Here is a 20383-nt window from a genome sequence, read left to right as displayed (position 1 = left end):
CGAAGGGCAGACTTTGTCACCAGGCTGGAAATCTGGAGCTTTGCAGTGGTGAGCATCGTATCCTTTTTTAGCTCGAAGTCCTGCTTTATCCAGTATATTAGCCAATGGAGTCCAGGGTAGCAGTTACCCCGAAGGGCAGAGAGAGAGCTTCCAGCGGCAGCACGGAAGCGGCAGAGTACCGTAGACAGGAACGGATTCGAGTCCTTGCTAACTCAACGATCTAGCAAATTAGAATAGGTTATATACCCGGATGTCGTGACATCAGCAAGGGGGGACGCCCCCGAGGTTCACGCCAAGGTTGGAATAAAGACGTGGCTGGCGCGCACACACCCTAGTAGGTACCTGGGAGAAGCATGGCGGGAGTTTGCACCATAGCCGTTCTGGGGATGCCGGAGAGGTCGCTTGTAGACACGGTGGTAGCCATCTTTCCTAAGAAAGCGGGAGGAGCTGTGAACAAGGTGGGGCGAACGGGGCAAAGCCGTCTAGCACCGACGGACGCAACAGTACCCCCCTTCAAGGGGCATCCACGCTGTTTCCTACCAGGTCTTGGTTTCTGAAGATGCAATCTTTGGAAGTCTTGTAGCATTTCTTTATCCAGTATATTAGCCAATGGAGTCCAACAGTTTTCTTCAAGTCCATAACCCTCCCAAGATAGGAGGTATTCACATACTCTGCCTCTTTTTCTCACATCGAGAATTGCATCTACTTTGTATTCGATATCTTCTTCTGCATCTATAGGTGTAACTTCAGGTGTCTTGTTGGAGAACTCACTAAGGATCAATGGCTTCAATAGTGAGACGTGGACTGAACTGTGGATCTTCAATGTAGGTGGTAGCTTCAAACTATAAGTGAGATTGCCTAATTGTCGGAGAATGGCAAATGGTCCAACGAAGTGTAGAGCGAAGGGAGCTGAAGGTAGTTTAAGTCTTAAGTGCTTAGTGGATAGCCAGACTTTGTCACCAGGCTGGAAATCTGGAGCTTTGCAGTGGTGAGCATCATATCCTTTTTTAGCTCGAAGTCCTGCTTTAAGAAGCATCTCTTTTGTCTGAGTCCAAAGTTGTTGAATATCTTTGGCAGTAGATTGAGCTGCCGGGGATGACACTGATAATGGAAGTGGCAGTGGTGGCAGTGGTAGTTGTCCGTAAACCACTTTGAATGGTGTTGATCCAGTGGATGTTGCTGAATGATAATTGATGGCGAATTCTGCCCAGGGCAAAGGTTCACTCCAATCATTCTGGCGAGTGTTCACGTAGGTACAAATGAACTGCTTGAGTGTCCTGTTCATTTTCTCTCTGTTTGCCCATTAGATTGTGGATGGTCTGCTGAGGTGAAGTCGAGAGAAATATCAAACTTTTTGCATAGTGCTTTCCAGAACTTAGCTGTGAATTGGGCTCCTCGATAGGAGACTATGTGCTTAGGCATGCCGTGGAGACGGAAGATGTGCGTGATGAAGAGCTTGGCGAGCTTTTGGCGGTGGGTAAGCCAGGGAGAGCCACACAGTGAGCCATCTTTGAGAACCGATTTACAGTTACCCAAATCGTGTTGTTTCCTCCTGAGAGTGGTAAGTCTACCACAAAGTTTGTAGCAATGTGTGTCCATGGTTCGTCTGGTACTGGCAAGGGTTGGAGTAGGCCTCAAGGATGACCGGGTGACGTCTTCTGTCTGGCACAATTTGCGCAGGAAGCAACATAGGAGAATGTAATCTTCCTTCATGGTAGGCCACCAATAAAAGTTTTGTAGGTTAGACAGAGTTTGACGTTGGCCAGGGTGTCCTGCCAGTTTAGAGTCGTGAGCCCATGCTAACAACTTTTTTCTGAGGTTCTTGGGTACGATAGTTTTTCCTGCAGGTACTAAGTGAGTAGGTGCCAGAATAACCTTTCTGGGTCAATGATGTGTTGTGGTTCTTCTGGAATGTCCTCTGAGAGAAATGAGCGAGATGGGGCATCTGCTCTGATGTTCTTAACTCCAGGGCGGTATTTTAGCACAAAGTTGAATCTGTTGAAAAATAGAGACCATCTCGCTTGTCTATGATTTAGGCGCTGTGCATGGCGGAGGTACTCCAGATTCTTATGGTCTGTAAAAACAGTGACTTGATGTTGCGCTCCATCAAGCCAAGGGCTCCATTCCTCAAATGCCATCTTTATAGCCAGAAGCTCTTTGTCTCCTATTCCGTAATTTTTCTCTGCTGGAGAGAAGCGACGGGAGAAGAATGAGCATGGTTGTAAAACCTTCGAATCACCGGCCTGACCGGTGATTCGAAGGTTTTACACCAACGTCTGAGGCATCAACTTCAATGATGAAGGGCTTGGTGGGATCCGGGTGTCGGAGACACGGCTTGCTCGAAAAGGCATCTTTTAATTTCTGGAATGCAGCTATTGCCTCCGGAGACCAATTTGCAACATTAGCACCTTTCTTTGTCATAGCTGTAAACGGAACTGTGAGTGAGGAGTAGTTCTTGATGAAAGTCCTGTAATAGTTGGTGAAACCTAAGAAACGTCTGAGAGATCTTTAGATCGGTGGGTTGTGCCCATTTCCTAATGCTCTCCAGCTTCTGTGGATCCATTTGAAAGCTTTGGTTAGAAACGATGTAGCCCAAGAAAGGCACTGATTCCTTGTGGAATTCGCACTTGGATAGCTTGGCGTAAAGATGATTCTCACGGAGTCTTTGCAGCACTCTTTTGACATCCTTCAGATGAGTGGTTATGTCTTGAGAGAATATCAAGATGTTATCTAGGTAGATTACGACACACTTATATTTATTTATTTATTTTTAATGTTTCTATACCGAAGTTTCTGTACAAGTACAAATCACACCGGTTTACAATATAACTAAAAAATTCGCTAAGGAGCGTTACATAGAACAGTGAAAGGAATTGAATATGGGATGTGTTATAACTTGAACATATAGTACATGTAACTTATCAAAGCGTATAATTTAACATATCGTAACAGATCTTAACCAGAACTAACATGTATTATAACTCAACATATCGTAATATATCGTGATACAGGTATCTTAGGAGAGCGTTTAGGACAAATAACTGAGACAAAATAACCAGTCCCGTTATGTCATAACATAACATGGCAAATTAGAGGAACACGTGGGAAGGATGAATTAGAAACATAATATAAGCGAAAAGACTGACTGTGTCAACTGACTGGGGTGTTAGAGGTGGGAATTAAGAGATTGAAATGACTGGAAATAAGAGTCTGCGATGGCAGGAGTCTAGAGTTTGGTAGGACAGAATTAAGAGTCAGGGAAGGCTAGGCTGAATAGCCATGTTTTAAGTCTTTTTTTGAAAGAAGATGGGCAATGCTCTTGCCTGAGGTCCAGAGGTAATGCATTCCATTGATGAGGACCTGCTGTCGAAATGGCCCTCTTTCTAAAGGATGATTTAGCTTGTGTGGCAAACAGGGTGTCTTTGTAGGCGCTTCTAATTGGTCTGGTAGAGGTATGTGGTGTGAATTGAATAGTGGTGTCTAGGGAGGTTAGGTTGTGTTTGGTTTTATGAATGATCGTGAGGACTTTGAAGAGTATCCTGTACCTGATGGGAAGCCAGTGGAAGTGTTGCAGAGTGAGGGTGATATGATCCCTCTTTTTGGTGTTGGTGAGGATCCTGGCTGCTGAGTTTTGAACCATTTGAAGAGGTTTTATGGTGTTGTCCGGGAGCCCGAGCAGGAGGGAGTTACAATAGTCCAGTTTTGACAGGATGATGGCTTGTAACACCAATCTGAAATCTTGGAAATGAAGGAGTGGTTTTCAGTTTCTGAGGACTTGTATAGAAGAGATCCCGGGAAATGTCGTTCATTAAATTTTGAAAGACAGCCGGGGCGTTGCACAGTCAGAAGGGCATCACTAAATATTCAAAGTGACCATCCCGGGTGTTGAAGGCCGTTTTCCACTCATCACCAGCGCGAATGCAAAGTAAGTTGTAGGCTCCTTTCAGATCAAGCTTGGAGAATATCTTGGCTCCCTGTAGTCTGTTGAATAGCTCTGAGATCAGAGACAGGGGGTAACAATCTTTCACTGTTATCTCATTGAGACCCCTGTAATCTATACATAGACGCAATGTTCCATCCTTCTTCCCCACAAAGAAGAAGCCTGCGCCAGGAGGAGACTTGGAGGGTCTTATGAAGCCTTTTTGGAGGTTTTCCTGAATATATTCGGACATGGCTTTATTCTCTGCCATGGAGAGAGGGTACACCTGTTCCTTGGGTGGTTCAGTGTTAGGCTTCAGAATAATAGAGCAGTCATAGGGTCTGTGAGGTGGTAGTACGTCTGCAGCTTCTTTTGAAAAGACATCTTGGAAAGATGCATATTGAGGCGGAAAAACCGGCATTACTGGGGTGGTTGGCATGCACCATGGCAGTCTGAACCCCAACGTGAAAGTTCCAGTGTAGCCCAATTGAATTGAGGCATATGCTGCTGCAGCCACAGTAATCCCAGTACTATAGGGTGCATGGCCTTCTCTAAAACAAAGAAGGAGATAGTTTCAGAATGGAGAGCACCAGTCCGTAGATATACTGGCTCGGTGACTTGGGTTACTTCACTGGAAAGGGCTCGTTACACTCTGGTGTTTTAGTGTGCCCTTGGGCCTCAGCCCGACCCCAGACGAATCCAGGGCCGAACCGAGGGGTGACGGCATGTCCCACGATGGCTAACGGGCTGACCCTCTGCCAGGCCTGCAAGCTCCCAAGGATGTTGGAAGTTGAATGGTCCTCCGACCATTCAGAGCCCTTTCGGACCTGCTGCAAGGAACAGCATGGAGCAGCAGGCTTGGCCTGAGGTTGAGGGCAGACAGGCCTTGACATGTAGACAGGACTATGGTCGATGCGACGGCATCGCAGACAAAACACTTAGTTGATGCGACAGCATCACTGACGAAGACACTTGGTTGATGCGACGGCATCACAGACGAAGACACTTGGTTGATGCGACGGCATCACTGATGAAGACACTTGGTTGATGCAACGGCATCACAGACGAAGACACTTGGTTGATGCGACGGCATTACAGACGAAGACACTTGGTTGATGCGAAGGCATCACGGACAAAGACACTTGGTACTTGACAACAGCTGGGAGGAAGGACATTTGCACTGTCTCTCAGGGCACCCTACTCAGGCCACCCGTGGGACTGAGTTGCGGACCACCCTGTCCCACTGCGCGCCCTACACAGCCCTTGGAGGCTGGTCACGGACCACGAGGAGAGCGGGACAAGTGTGGGGAAGATCCAGGCAAAGAGGAACTCCAATGACAGAAGCGATGTCACCCGAAGCTCCATCTATGGCTGGCGGGAACAGAGGCTCCAGAGCACAGGCACCAATCCCACCTGCAGACCGCTCCAATCTCGGGCATACACAATCCGAGAACCACAGCTCTACAGGAACAGAAGGCTCAGGAGCACCAGACGAAGACTGGTGCTCCTGAGCAGTGATTTACAATGATTTACAAATCATTGTAAATCACATAATTCTTGTAATGTACCCCATCATACTTCGGTTAATATACTATGTTAAAGTTCCTTTCATTTTTCCTCTTGCTCCCAGTTGTACTCATCCCTGTTTTATTGTAACTGTAACTATTTTATGTTTAGCACCTATTATTTATTTCGTTCATTGTTCCTTTTATCACTCCACTGTTTATTGTAAACCGGCATGATGTGATACCCTCATGAATGCCGGTATAGAAAAAACTAAAATAACTAAAATAAAAAATAAATAAGACGCAGGGAAGAACATCCTGGAAGGCAGACACATCAGGAGGTGGAAGATCATGATGAGACATCAAAACATGAACCGGGACCTCATGCAAAACACCAAGACATGAAGACGTGGTAGAAGGCAGACGAGACGAGGAGCTCCACGAAGAACAGAAGCCCTTACAAGACTCTGGCAGGCAGGAGCCTCCAGAGGGGATGACACTCTGATGCAAGGCAACGACAGACTGAGAAGACAGCCCTTTTATAGGGCTCAAGCAGGAAGTCCACTCCCTAGGTGGGGCCAGCACACTTCCTGTGCCTGGCCCTTTAAATCCAGTGAAGAGGCGTGTGCCGGTGCCTAAGGAACAGCAGAAGCAGGGCTGTGCAGGACCGTGGACAGCGGCCTGCACAGCGTCATTGCATAGAGACGCAGGCCCTGACGTCGGCAGCGGCTCCAGCAGCTGCAGGGAGCCCTGCGGGGAGCCCTGGGGAGCCGCTGCGGGGAGCATCTGGCGGCTTGCTAGGCCGCAAGCCACCGGATGGAACTAGGGCTTGCGGCCTAGCGCCGAGAAGATGGTAATGGCATGAGGGGTGGTCCCAGCCCCTCAGAGAGAAGCAGAAAGTCCGCGGCACCGGCTGCAGCAAAGATGACGATCTGGGGCGGCCTCCGGGCCGCGAGGGGCAGGCAAGACCGTGGCTCGGGCCGCGTTGGAGGCCCGACGGCGGTGTCCCTGCCGCATCGGTTGAAGAACAGCAGCATGGTGAGCGAGTCTGCTCGCAGGGAAACCCGAGGGCAGCTGTTCATAAAAGGGCTCTCCACGAATGGACGACAGAAGTAGTGGAGACTTCATAGTGGTAGTGGGGATCCGTAGGTGCTCTACTAATCGTTGTAGAATTGCCTCCTGCCCCCAAGTCTACTAGGGCAAGAGTCTGATACTCTAAGGGTCCACAGATCAAGAATACAGGAAGAGAGAGCGGAGAAGAAGGAGCAGTAAGACCTAAGAAGAGTCCTTCCGCAGGACTTAGGTCTGCCAGTTTCCCGGACATATAGGGCATGTTTGAACAGCATGGCCAGCTTGTCCACAGTACATGCACAGCCCCAATTTCTTCCATGTTCTTCTCTCTTTTGATGTCAGATGGCTGCGGCCTAATTGCATAGGTTCTTCTTTGCCAGCAACTGGGACCGAGGGAACAGGCCTGGGTGTGGACTTAACTCGAGCTTCACCCTGAAAGGGTTTTCTGGGAGTCTTGGTCTCTTGAACCTTGTCACGAAGTTGGCAATCAATCCTTGTTGCCAACTTCACTAGTTCAGCCAAGGTCTCAGGCATCTCACGAGCGGTGAGCTCGTCCTGCAGACTAGAGTTCAGTCCTTCAAAGAAGAGGGTCTTCAGGCATTTCAGGTCCCAATATAATTCAGATGCCAGTGCCTTGAATTCGATAGCGAAGTCAGCTAATGGTTTATTACCTTGCTTCAGGTGAACCAAGGAAGATCCTGCAGTGGTATACCAAGCAGGGTCATCGAAAACTGATTTAAACAGTTCGAGGAATGCTTCAAGGTCATGAAGAATCAGATCCTCGCGCTCCCACAGCGAAGAGGCCCAAGACAATGCTCTCCCATCTAGATAAGACAAGATATAGGTGGTCTTGGCATAAGCTGTGGGAAAATGGCTGGGTTGCAGGGAAAAGTGCATGCAACACTGGTTAATGAAACCTCTGCATCTCCAAACTTCCCCCGAGAAGCGGGTAGGAGCAGATGGATGTACAATAGTCTTGACCGTCACTTCGGCGGTGTAGCTTCTTTACCTGTGGTGGTAGGTAAGTTCATCTGTGTGTGCAGTAGGTTGAATGCAGTGGTCAAACCTTCCAGCACATTCTGCTGTTTGGAGATTTTCTGGGCCAGGCCTGGAATGGCCTGTAATGCGGTGAGCTGAGCCGAATCCATGGAGTTAGCAATCTGTTATGGTTAAGCGGTGTTTGGGTGGATCCTTGGGTACTGTGGCAGATGACCACGCCCACGGGGAGGAGCCCCATGAGTAGCCACAGTACTGGGCTAGACTCAGAACGCACAAACACAGTTAGTTCTTTATTATACAGCTTGAAGAGTGCCACCAGAGGTGGCAGTAGTGAGGCAGTCTGGTAGTAGCAGTCTCAGGAACCTCGGCAGAGGGAGCCCTTCTCACCCTGTTGGTCTCCGAAGCAGGTTTCCCAGCAAGGTACTACTGTGGATGAGATAGACAGAGTTAGAGTACTCACTAGGTGTTTGCTGTAAGTATGAGATTCCACCAGGTTGAAGAAGAGAGTGCAGGCACCGAGGCAGGGAGAGCAGGCCCTCGAGGAGCAGGTACCCAGGTTAGCAGTTACCCCGAAGGGCAGAGAGAGAGCTTCCAGTAGCAGCATGAAAGTGGCAGAGTAGCGTAGACAGGAACGGATTCGAGTCCTTGCTAACTCAACGAGCTAGCAAATTAGAATAGGTTATATACCCGGATGGCATGACGTCAGCAAGGGGAACACCCCCGAAATTCATTCCAAGGTTGGAATAAAGACGTGGGTGGCACGCGCGCACCCTAGTAGGTACCTAGGAGAAGCATGATGGGAGGCTGCACCATAGCCATTCCGGAGACGCCGGAGATGGCTTGTAGACGCGGCGGTAGCCATGTTTCCTAGGTAAGCGGGAAGAGCCGTGAACAAGGTGAGGCAAATGGGGCGAAGCCGTCTAGCACCGACGGACACAACACACACAATAATTTACTATTGTATTTTATCACCTGCATGCAAATGATAAGCGCAAGTTATAAAGCAGAGTTGCTTACCTGTAACAGGTGTTCTTACAGGACAGCAGGATGTTAGTCCTCACATATGGGTGACATGATCAGGATGGAGCCCAATCACGGAACACTTTTGTCAAAGTTTCTAGAACTTTGACTGGCACCTACTGGGCATGCCCAGCATGGCAATAACCCTGCATCCAGCAGGTGTCCCCCTTCAGTCTCATGTATAGCAAGAAGTATGTGCGAAAAATAAAATAAATCACAAGCGAACCCAACTCCGCAGGGTGGAGGGAGGGTTTCATGAGGACTAACATCTTTCTGTCCTGTGAGATCACCTGTTACAGGTAAGAAACTCTGCTTTCTCACAGGACAAGCAGGATGGTAGTCCTCACATATGGGTGAGTAGCGAACTGAGGATGCCCGAGCAATGCACCAAATGCACCCAAAGACATGCAACAGGCACAACAACAGGGGTGGATTTGGGTAGGAAGGCATCCTGAAAACCCTAAACACGTCACTGGGTAGGATGTTGGGTAATTAAGCTGAGAATAAGTTGCATAGAATAGACTGGCCAAAAATGGAATCTTGCCTGCCAGCCTTATCCAAGCAATAATGGGCTGCGAAGGTATGGAGAGAACTCCAGGTCGCAGCCTTACAAATATCAAAAAGGTGTACCAATGAGGTTCCCACGGCCCTAACGGAGTGTGCTTTCACACGGTCTTGTAGCGGAATGCCTGCTTGCTGGTAGCAAAAGGAGATACAGTCCGCCAACCAGGAGGAAAGGATCTGTTTTCTCACTGGATTTCCCAATTTGATGTTAACGAAAGAAACAAATAATTGAGTGGACGTCCTGTGGGCTGACATGCGCTCCAGATAAAAGGCTAGGGCACGTTTGCAGTCCAGGGAATGTAGCGCCTATTCTCCTGTGTTTGAATGGGGCCTTGGAAAGAAAGTAGGTAAGATGATGGATTGATTAAGATGAAATTCCGACACTACCTTTGGTAAAAACTTAGGGTGTGTATGGAGGACCACTCTATAATGCAAAATTTTAGTGTAAGGTGGATAGGTGACTAATGCCTGTAAATCACTAACTCTGTGAGCGGATGTTATAGCGAGAAGAAAAATTACTTTCCAGGTGAGATAGCGGAGATCGCAGGAGTGGAGAGGTTCAAACGGAGGTTTCATGAGCTGCCCTAAGACCACAATAAGGTCCTAAGTGGGGGCCAGAAGGCACAATGGAGGTTTCAGGTGGAGCAAACCTCTCATGAAGAGTGTGACTAAGGGATGTGTCGAAATAGAGACATCTCCCATGCTGTTGTGGAAAGCGGCTACCCCACTGACATGTACTCTTATAGAGGAAGTTTTCAAGTCTGATTCTGACAGATGCCAGAGATAGTCCAGAAACTTCACAGTGGAACAAGTGAAGGGGTCTATGGACATGGACGTGCACCAGACCGTAAACCTTTTCCACTTAGAACGATAAGAGCGCCTCGTGGAAGGCTTTCGTGAAGCTACCAGGACTCGGGATACCGACTCTGAAAGGTTAAGGGGTTGGAGTATTAAACTTTCAACATCCAGGCCCGTCAGGGATAGGGCCTGGAGGTTGGGGTGGCGTAGGCACCCGTTGTTCTGAGTTATCAGAAGCGAATCTAACCCTAGAGGGATGTGCCGGAGAACTGATAGGGCCTGGAAGATTGGGAACCAGACTTGTCGTGGCCAGTGAGGGGCTATCAGAATCATTAAGCCCTTGTCCCTTCGTAACTTCACGAGAGTTTTCAATATGAGTAGAAGTGGAGGGTATGCGTAGAGGAGACCGCTGGACCACAAGAGGGTGAAAGCGTCCCTCGGCTGTGAGTGGCGGCTACGAGTGAGGGAGCAGAAGTTCTCTACTTTGCGGGTGTGGATGGACGCAAAGAGGTCTATTTGTGGAAAACTCCAACGTTGGAAGATTGTGTCCGCTACCTTGGGGTTGAGAGACCATTTGTGCGGATGGAAGGTTCGACTCAACTTGTCCGCTATAACATTGTCCATGCCCGCCAAGTAGGTCGCTCTGAGGTACATCGAGTGGGAAAGAGCCCACGCCCATATCTGTGCAGCTTCCTGACACAGAAGGTAGGTGCCCGTTCCCCCTTGCTTGTTGATGAACCACATTGCCACCTGGTTGTTGGTCTGAATCAGGATGGCCTTGTTGGAGAGTTAATCCTGAAAGACTCTGAGGGTATATCTGATCGTCCGAAGCTCCAGTAAATTTATCTGATGTTTGGCTTCCTCTGGAGACCAGGTTTCCTGAGTCTGGAGGCCATCAACATGAGCACCCCAACCTAGGTTGGAGGCGTCCGTTGTCAGGATAATTTGAGGTTCTGGAAATTGAAGGGGAAGGCCTTGAAGAAGAGTGGAGAGCCGCATCCACCAGGCCAGCGACAGGCGGAGCTGCTTGGTAATGTGGACAATGCAGGACATTGAATGATAAGCCTGAACCCACTGGGACTTCAGAGTCCATTGCATGACTCTCATGGCGAGGCATGCCATTGGAGTGACATGTACAAGAGGATGCCATGTGACCCAGCAAAATGAGGAAATGACGAGCTGTCGTGTAATCTCGATCCTGGAGGCACTGCGCTAGGGACATGAGAGTACGAGCTTGATCCTGAAGGAGGAATGCTTTCGCCTGCACGGTGTCCAGGTCAGCTCCTATGAAGGATAGGGTTTGAGATGGAACTAGGCTGGACATAAGATAGTTGATCAGAAACCCGAGAGACAGCAATGTATGGAGAGTTAAACATAAGGAGGCTAGTGCGTCCTTTTGAGTTGGAGCCCTTATCAGCCAATCGTTGAGATAAGGGTAGACATGGACACCTTGACACCTCAGGTAGGCCGTGACCACTATAAGGCACTTGGTAAAGACTCGAAGTGCAGATGCTAGGCCAAAGGGAAGTACCCGGTACTGGAAGTGCCGGGGGCCGACTAGGAATCGAAGGAATTTGCGGTGAGACGGAGTGATCGAGATGTGTGTGTATGCGTCCTGAAGATCCAGAGAGCAAAGCCAATCTCCTCTTTGCAGAAGAGGAAGTAGAGAGCCTAAGGTTACCATTCCAAACTTTTCCTTCTGTATATACTTGTTTAAGGCACGCAGGTCCAGGATTGGACGAATGCCTCCTGCCTTTTTTGGAATGAGGAAATACCGGGAATAGAACCCCTGCCCCTGCTGGGAGAGGGGCACCGGTTCTATCGCCCGGATCTCAGGAGGGTTGAAACCTCCTCCTCCAGAAGAGGGGAGTGGTCGGATGATCCCCACGTCGGCCGAGAAGGGGAGTCTGTTGGTACAGACAGGAAGTTGAGGTGATAACCTTGAGTAGTACAGCAAGTACCCACTGATCTGAAGTGATCGTGTGCCATATGTTGGTGAAGTGGCACAAGCGACCGCCGACTGGTACGGACGGTAGAGGAGGTTGGCTTATGCTCTCCAGCAAGGAGTCAAAATCAAGCATCTGGGCCCGGTGGAGGAGCTGGCTGAGTTTTCTGAGACCTGGATTGTCTGGCCTGACCTTTCTGGTAAGGTCTGGAGGGGTGACCTCGAGTAACAGGAGGATAATATCTCCATGGCTTGAAGGACGGCCGCTTAGAGTCTCTTTGGAAAGTCCTTTTAGAGGTGGACGGAAAATCAGAAGGCACAGACGAAAGCTGGCATAGCATCTCGGGGTGGATTTTAAGCTGTGCTAGTCTCCTGGATTTTGTCCCTCAAGAGATTATCTCCAGCGCAGGGCAGGTCAGCCAACCGGTCTTGTACTTCTGGTCTTAAGTCAGAGGACTTCAGCCAGGCCCATCTTCGTGCACTAATCCCCACTGCGGACACCCTAGAAGCAGTGTCAAAAAAGTAATAGGCAGCATGGACCTCATGCTTGCCAGCATCTAGACCCTTCTGAGCCAGTGTATTGAGCTAATCCTGAAGCTGGCCGGGTAAAGACTCAGAAAATTCCTGGATCTTTTTAAATAGGTCCCTGTTATACTGGGTCATGTATACCTGGTAGGAAGCAATGCGAGAAATAAGCATTGAGCCATGGAAAACATGACAGCCAAATGCATCCAGGGACCTCTGTTCTTTCGCTGGAGGTATGGAAGAATGAGGCTTAGAACATTGTGCCTTTTTCTGGGCTGACTCTACAACCACAGAATGGTGATCTAGCTGTGGTTTTTGGAAACCAGAGGCTGTCTGTACCAGGTAGATGGCATCTATTTTTCAATTCACCGGTGGTACAGAGCCTGGATGCTCCCAATTCCTCTTCAGCAAGTCCAGGAGGACTTCATGAACAGGTATGGACATGATCTCCTTGGATGCATCTACGAATTGGAGCACTTCCAGAATCTTGTGTTTGGAGTCCTCTTCCGTCTGAAGTTGGAATGGGATGGTTTCAGACATTTCCTTTATAAAATTAATAAAGGACAGGTCCTCTGGAGGAGAACGTCTTCTCTCCTCAGCAGGAGATGGCTCTGAAGGTAGATCACCAGAATCCTGGGAAGAATCATCGGTCCAAGGATCGTAAGGCTGATCACCTGCTCCCATAGGATCTCCAGAGGGAAGTAATGGTGCTATTCCTGAATGATCAGGCCTAGGCACCGACGGCATCGATGGAGGCACCGATTGACGACGATGCGGTATCGATGGTATCGGTGACATGGATGGGCGAGTCGGTGCCAAGATTCCAGACGGCCCAGGCATAGGTTCCGGCCTCGGTGTTTCATCGTCCGATGACAAAGGAATCGGGGTGGAAGGCACTGGACATACCGGTATCCTCAGTTCCACTGGTGGAAGGGCACCGATCAATGCATCCAACCTGCCTAGTAGCGGTGCGAGTGCCATGGGAATTGGGTCAGCGACTGGGGCTGGTACTGGTGCTGGCGTCGATGGAGGCTGGAAGTCCTGTAGTGCCTTTCTAATGGCCTCTTGGATCATCCGATCCAATTCCTCACGGAAGCCTAGGGCGTGGAACCCCAGCTCTGGAGTAGGAGGCAGCTCTTGCGTAGCCGGAGGGTCCACCGGTGAAAGTGGAGTTGCGGCTCCCGGCACTAATGAAGGTGGGGAACGCCTTGGTGACCCAGTCGCAGAGGTGGATGGGGCTTTATCTGAATGGGATTTCTTTGTCGGTGGCTCTGTTGACGCCGATGCTGAGGGCTTGCCTGGATCAGCGGACTGAGCCTTCCGATGATGGTGTCAACGCTTTTCACAATGTTCTCCTCGGTCCTTCTCTGGAGCCGGAGGAAGAAGTCAATGCCTTCGGAGAAGTTGGCGCCGGGTGTACAGCACCAGTGTCCCGCTGCTGGCGAAAGGTCGATGGCACCGGCTCAGACGATGTCGAAGCGCTCGATGGAGTCGGTGGCTTTGCCTGAAAATGAAACTCCACCTTCTCTGAGCGGGCCTTATGGCACTTCGGTGTCATTTGGGCACATTTGGTGCAAGATAAGACATCGTGGTCCGACCCCAAACACAACACATAGACTCTATGCGGGTCTGTGATGGATATTGTCCGAGGACAATCGGGGCACCGACGAAAACCCGACACCATGGCTTCAACAAAAATTTAGCCGCGGTGCGGTCGATGTCCAGTAGGCCCTGAAGGGAAAGCTTGACAGGAATTGACCACAAATGAAGGTAAAGCCTTACCTTACGACCGCGGACTACGGAATCGATAAGTGGACCCCCTTTGGGGTAGAATTTTTTTGAAATTTTGGAAATATGTTCCGTGAGGAAAATTCCTGTCAGGAATCTCTAGAGAGCTCCTTAACCCACGTGGCTACTGCTGCGTGGAAAAAGAGACTGAAAGGGGATCCCTGCTGGATGCAGAGTTAGTTCCATGCTGGGCATGCCCAGTAGGTGCCAGTCAAAGTTCTAGAAACTTTGACAAAAGTATTCCGTGATTGGGCTCCATCCTGATGATGTCACCCATATGTGAGGACTACCATCCTGCTTGTCCTGTGAGAAAATAAGAGTGCATATGAGTGCAAACATGCTCGTGTATGTAAAAAAACGCAAGCTGCGTAAGTTCAGACTTATCCAGAAAAGTAGTGGCATTTATCAAGATAAATTCTGATTTATGTGGGTAATCAGCAGCACTTAGAGAAGTCAGAAAAGTACTACTTGTCTGTCTAATTAGCACTTTTCTTACTTATCCGGGTATGTAACATTGCTGGATAAGTCTAAAAAAGAAGCACGGTTTATCTAGATAAGTTCAAATTTGTCCATCTCAGTAGTGGCAAAGGCGCTACTTAATCAGACGAATTACAATTTAGCCAGATAAGTGTGGGAAAATGATATAGTCGTGTATTTGTACTTTGAATTTTAAAGGATATGTGAATAGATTTTACTAGATTATTTAGATGCATTCCTCTGTAAGTCGGCTTGTATGCGCACAATTCAGGGGATTTTATAGTATGCGCATGGTAATGAAATTACCAGCTTTACAATTAATCTACTAGTTTGCCCAGTTCATCCTAATTCTTCAGCCTGAAGTTCCATATTTCACCTAGACCCCCCCACTTTTGAGATGTTTATGATCGCTTACACTAGATATTGAGCAGAACTAACTATACACAAGTAAAAGACTTACACGTCACTTTCGCAGGTTGTAAATCAGCAACTTATGCACGTAATTGTTTGTCTTTCCCCAGAACGCCAGCCCCTTTTTTAGACGCGCAAATTTACATGCAGTCCCTGATATATGTTCGTATGTTGCGGTTTTTAAAATACCATATAATCTTTGCCATGTAGGAAATTTGTTACTAGGTACTAACTTTAATACGCATACAGCTATGGAGCGAGCTCTGTTTCATCCCTTAGATCAGAGTTTTATCTTGTATACCACCGAAAGTAAATTACCACTCTTTCTCCAGGGCAATTCGTTAGTTCTGTCAGTACTGAAGTCCTAGAAGTGGCTCACAAGGAAGTTGCAGTTACAAAATAAGGACTCTCACTACTTGCCATTTAAGGGGAATAAGAGTTTTATTCTGGGATTTCAGTCAGGGGCCTTCTTATGGGAAATAAAAGGGCTTAAATTGATTGGGCAACTGGTGAATGAACAAGGCCGGGTGAAATCATTTATATTTCAATTGGGGTGTACACAACCATTTGCTTATTTACAGGCTAGGCACTATGTCAGTTCATTGCCTGTGGGGGAATTGCAAAAAGACAATTCTGCCTTGTATTCTAAGTTACTAAAAATGGAGCAGCCAGAAAATTATGGAAACATTTTACAATCTTAGAAAAGGGAGTTAGGAGTGGATTTATCTACTTCTCAATATATCGGATGTTTCATTAAGATAAGATCTGTAAAGGGTAATGTTTGTTTGTGATAAACACAATACAAGTTTCTCATGGGAGCATATTTTTCTCAAAAACTTGTCCATCTAACTAGGCTGACTCCCACAGAATCTTGTATAAAGAGTAACTTGAGCATTGGTACCTCGGAACATCAATTCTGGGCTTGTCCTAAAATGTCCACCTTTTGGGGATGTGTGATTGGATATATGGGCGAGGTCTTAGGAGTGGTGTTACCCAACAATCCTAAAGTTCTACTTTTTGATGGGCTATCGGACATAGCAATTAGAGATTCTTTTGCTAGGCTATGGGCCCACAAAACTCTTTTGTTGGCATAGAAGGTGATTTTACAGGGCTGGCTCAATGAGGAATCACCCTCCATGATGCAATGGAGGAATTTAATTTACCAGAATTTACCAGATGTGTCTTTTTGAGAAACATGTTGAGAGGACTGACATCTCTAGACGCCGCCAAGTGTTCCAGAAAGACCGGGACCAATACCTACAATCTCTATAGCACAGAGTGAAAAGTCTTGTGATGAATAACTTTTGCTGAGCAAGTGTCAGTAATTGAGAATTATTCTACGATGGGTGGTTGGATCTTGCCTCAGCAGCCTGTACGATCTGCTATTTGGGAAAGAACTGGTGGATTCTCCATGAAAGACTGGGCGGGGGAAGTGAATACCTGTGGGAGTTTGAAAATAAAGATATCATGTTTGAATGTACGAGGGCTGGACAGAACAAACCACTCCCTGGCACTTTTGCAGTAATTTGTTGCAGATTAATAAAAATATTTGAACTTAAAATACCATACACTCTCAGTATATGCCGTTTTAAGAAACCACATGCTTTTTTTTTTTTTATATACCTATTGGTACTTGCTTGCTTAAATAGAAACTGTAGCCATATAATATTATTTATTCTACATACTTAAAGAAACAGGTACCATGTAATCGACAACAATTGGAGGAAAATAATATACAAAACAAAATACATTCTAAGCAAGCTCTGTGCCTTCTCTATACAATGAGAGCCATTTAAAAGTCTTGCAGAAAGTCCTGCAGAAAGAAAAATACAGAAAAATCCTTTAGGTGTAACCCTGTGATAGTTCTGACACATTTCCACTATAGAAACAGAAGAGAGGCATCAAGTACATAGGAAAGTAAATCCTCATTTGTAAAATCTTGTTTTTCCTTCTCTTTATGGTCTATTTTTCCTGTATCAAGGTATGCATGATGTATTTAATTGTGAAATTAATAAAGAAAAAAACGGAAAGTAAATACTCTCCTCCCCTAAGTGGAAACAACAAAGTACCACAAATTGCATACAATTAAAACTAAACACAATGAGAAAAAATTGACGTGTCATATTATTGAGCATTATTCCGACAGGAAGAATAAGTAGTAGAATTAACACATATGGTGGGAAAATTGCATTTAAAGAAAGGGCAAAATGAGCTTAAAATTCATCCTAGGGGGATTATCAATTGTTTATTCTTTACAAAACATATTTGGCTGTAGAATCAACATGTTTTATGCATTTGTACTAGAAATTTATGGTAGCTTTTCTCCAATGTCAGTGGTACCACGCCATGATTGTATCATGTCCTGCTTTGGGAATATGAAGGTGTTTTGTTTTGTTTTTTAACATTCTGGTATATATTTTTATTGCTTGTATGGTTGCAATAAACAAACAATGTAGACACCTTAAAATACAGTCCAGATTTTCCTATGCAAATTACAAATTCATCACACATTTTCAAACTGCAACAATGTAACCCCCTCCCTAAAAAATCAGATTCCATGGCCTTTCCAACCTCATTTTTCATAGACCTCTTTTTGTTTTTTGTCCATGGCTTTAAGCACTATAAAAGACAGGCCACATGACCATTATTATTCTAGTTAAGTACAACACAGACTCTTAATGAGCAATTAGTTGTCGTATCTAGATTTTAGTTAACTTTACTTGCAGTTACTTGCTACAAGGTGTATTCCTTTTCCATTTGAAATTGATAACAGTACTATGACTGTCACACTACCTAGTGACATCAGATATAGAAAGCATACACTGCAAAGTTCAGGCTTTGCCCTAAGCAAGCATGCAGATAAAGGATTCTAATTAGTAAATTGAGCAGACACAAGTGGAAAAACATAGAGTAAGTAACCACAGGCAATGTAAAAGTCTAACGTTTTTGCATCATGATTTATTGCCTAACTATAACATGTAAACAAGTGTTGCTATATTTGCTAACATGCTATAATATGTACAATTTTTTTTAAATACAGCAAAGTGCTCATATTCTAAGTCAGCTAAACAAAATATTCTATTTATATGAAAATGTCAGTAGTTGCAACAAAATCCAGAAATATCATAATGTTAATTTTAAAAGTAGGTGCTTTGGCTAAAAAGGAGAAGCACCTAATGTACCTATAATCACCTCACATACTGCTGATTTAACAGAAATTTTGTTTTCAAGGAATGATTCACTTTGGGCTGTTGTCAAAATTTATATATGGTTATCAATATATTTTTGCTTCATTCTTTATTTGCAACTCCTAGCTCAATGCACTCTGCTTCTCTAGTTTCAATTTTCCGTAGCATACTAGCGTTAAAATAACTAGCATGCTGAAATAGCAGCTGGAAAACCAGAAATGAATAAAAAATCTGTTGCATGGAGCCAGCCCCACAGGAGCCTGGAGTTTTGAGTATCCTGTCTGATTGGGGGTTAGTGTCTGCTCAGCTTGGCTGTCTGCAGCTCAGACATTGGCACTTGATGTGGACAGTTGCCGGATGCAGAGGCACAAAACGAGACGCCCAAGGGAGGGGTTGGTTGACAGCATGCGAGCGTTCCACAGGCTTTGGTCTGGGGGTTGGTGGAAGAAGTTAGGAAGAGAGGGAGAGTTTCTAGTGTGAGAACTGCATAGGATACATTAGATACAAGTCCCGTTCCCCCCCCTCCCCCGGCAGTAGTCAGACATGGCTGGCTGGGATGCTTTGAAGGCAAGCAGGGCCCCTCGGTCCATACTATTTATCCAGCCGTGGGAGAGTCTACCTAACTCATTAAGAAATAAACAAAAGAGATTGTGCCTTGATATATGCTGAATACTGAGAGCAGGGGGAGGAGAACCGACAAGAAAGAGAAGAGGAATGAGACGGGGGTAGGTTAAGAAAGATTCCCAGGGACATCATTGGCGGGACCTGGCATTCCTAAAAATGGTCTGCGTATTTGGTCGGGCAATACCTTGCAATGTGGCCCAATGCCGAGTGAATGACTTAATACTCCTCTTTTATATGCTGCTAATACAATAATGGCGGGTGCCGTGCACGGGGACGCAGGCCTGCTCATTAACTCTAGCAGCCGTGAGTGTAGTGTCGCCCCATCCGCATCCCTCCCATTCTCCCCTGAATGACCTGTGACCTTACCTGCTTACATAGTTTAATATAACGGAATAACCACAAAGACAGATACTGGAGGAAAAGGCTGCAAGTAGTCTACGGGTACACAATCAAACTGATTGACAGGTGAGCTAAAGATGACAGCAGCCAATCAGTGTTCATTCCGGTCTAAGCCCCGCTCATGACCCGCCCACCGCCCATAGTGAATGGGGTTGTAGTCCTGCCCCCTCCCACCTCTGCCCACCCTCAACCCCGCCCCTCCCACCCCTTGCCACACCCCGCCCCACCCATTCTCCTCCCCTAATAGAAGTGAATGGAGAGGCCCCCAAACCAACCCTGTATGATGTCACTGGTGGCCCCTGCCCCTGCCCCAAGCCAAACCTACTATGTCATGGGTAGGACATCACTGGAAGACTACCCCTCACTACACCCACAAAAATGCACCCCCTAGAATGTCATCAGAAAGGGCCCTGTCGCTTTTTATTGACGACAGAATTAAAGGACTCTGGCTGTTTTTGATCATCTCACCGGAAGTACAATACAAAACCCAAACCACCCCCCATAAATGTGTCCCCTAGAACATCAGCAGAAATGTCCTTGACGCTTTTTAATGATGACAGAGCCAGAAGCATGTTTTTTCTAGCCCCTCTGTTTTAAAAGTTACTAGCTTTGAGGAGGCAAGAAACTGTGGCTCATTCTTTACACCGGACTTGGTTTTCTTTTAAAAAACAGACCTCTATTTACAGCCATATAAAACAAGCATGCACCAGCAGATCTTAAATAAAAATGTATTATGACCCAAGCACTGAGGTAGTTTTGCTGGTATAAATCCTGACTGATTGGCTTACAGATCGAGATGCTTATTCGCCACACAAACCTGCTAGGGTACATTTTAAAAGAAACAAAAGGTGGTGAACTGCATGCAATGTATTTTGCATAGGCATACCCAAAACTTGCAAGACTGGAGTAGTCTATGGATACGCTGTCACTCAAATCCCCCAAACCAAACCCCCAATGATGTCATGGGTATAACATCACCGGAAGTCCACCATCCACCACCCCCTTCCCCAAAATACGCCCCCTAAAACATCAGCAGAAATGTCCCTGATGCTTTCTAATGATGACAGAGCCAGAAGCATGCTTTTTTTTTTCTAGCCCCTCTGTTTTAAAAGTTACTAGTTGTGAGGTAGCAGGAAGCTTTCTCTCATTC

At 46.7% G+C, this 20383-nt stretch overlaps 1 protein-coding gene across 4 annotated transcripts in view; it reads right to left on the bottom strand.

Moving 5' to 3' along the window:
* The window catches only part of DOCK3 (dedicator of cytokinesis 3), a 1203328-nt gene that overhangs the window by 496927 nt on the left and 686018 nt on the right, over positions 1-20383 (bottom strand). The window lies entirely within an intron of this gene.

The sequence above is a fragment of the Rhinatrema bivittatum genome, chromosome 4 (assembly GCF_901001135.1).
Source record: "Rhinatrema bivittatum chromosome 4, aRhiBiv1.1, whole genome shotgun sequence".
Classification (NCBI taxonomy): domain Eukaryota; kingdom Metazoa; phylum Chordata; class Amphibia; order Gymnophiona; family Rhinatrematidae; genus Rhinatrema; species Rhinatrema bivittatum.
The sequence above is the reverse complement of the archived record's forward strand: the minus strand, read 5'-3'. Positions and strand labels throughout refer to the sequence as shown.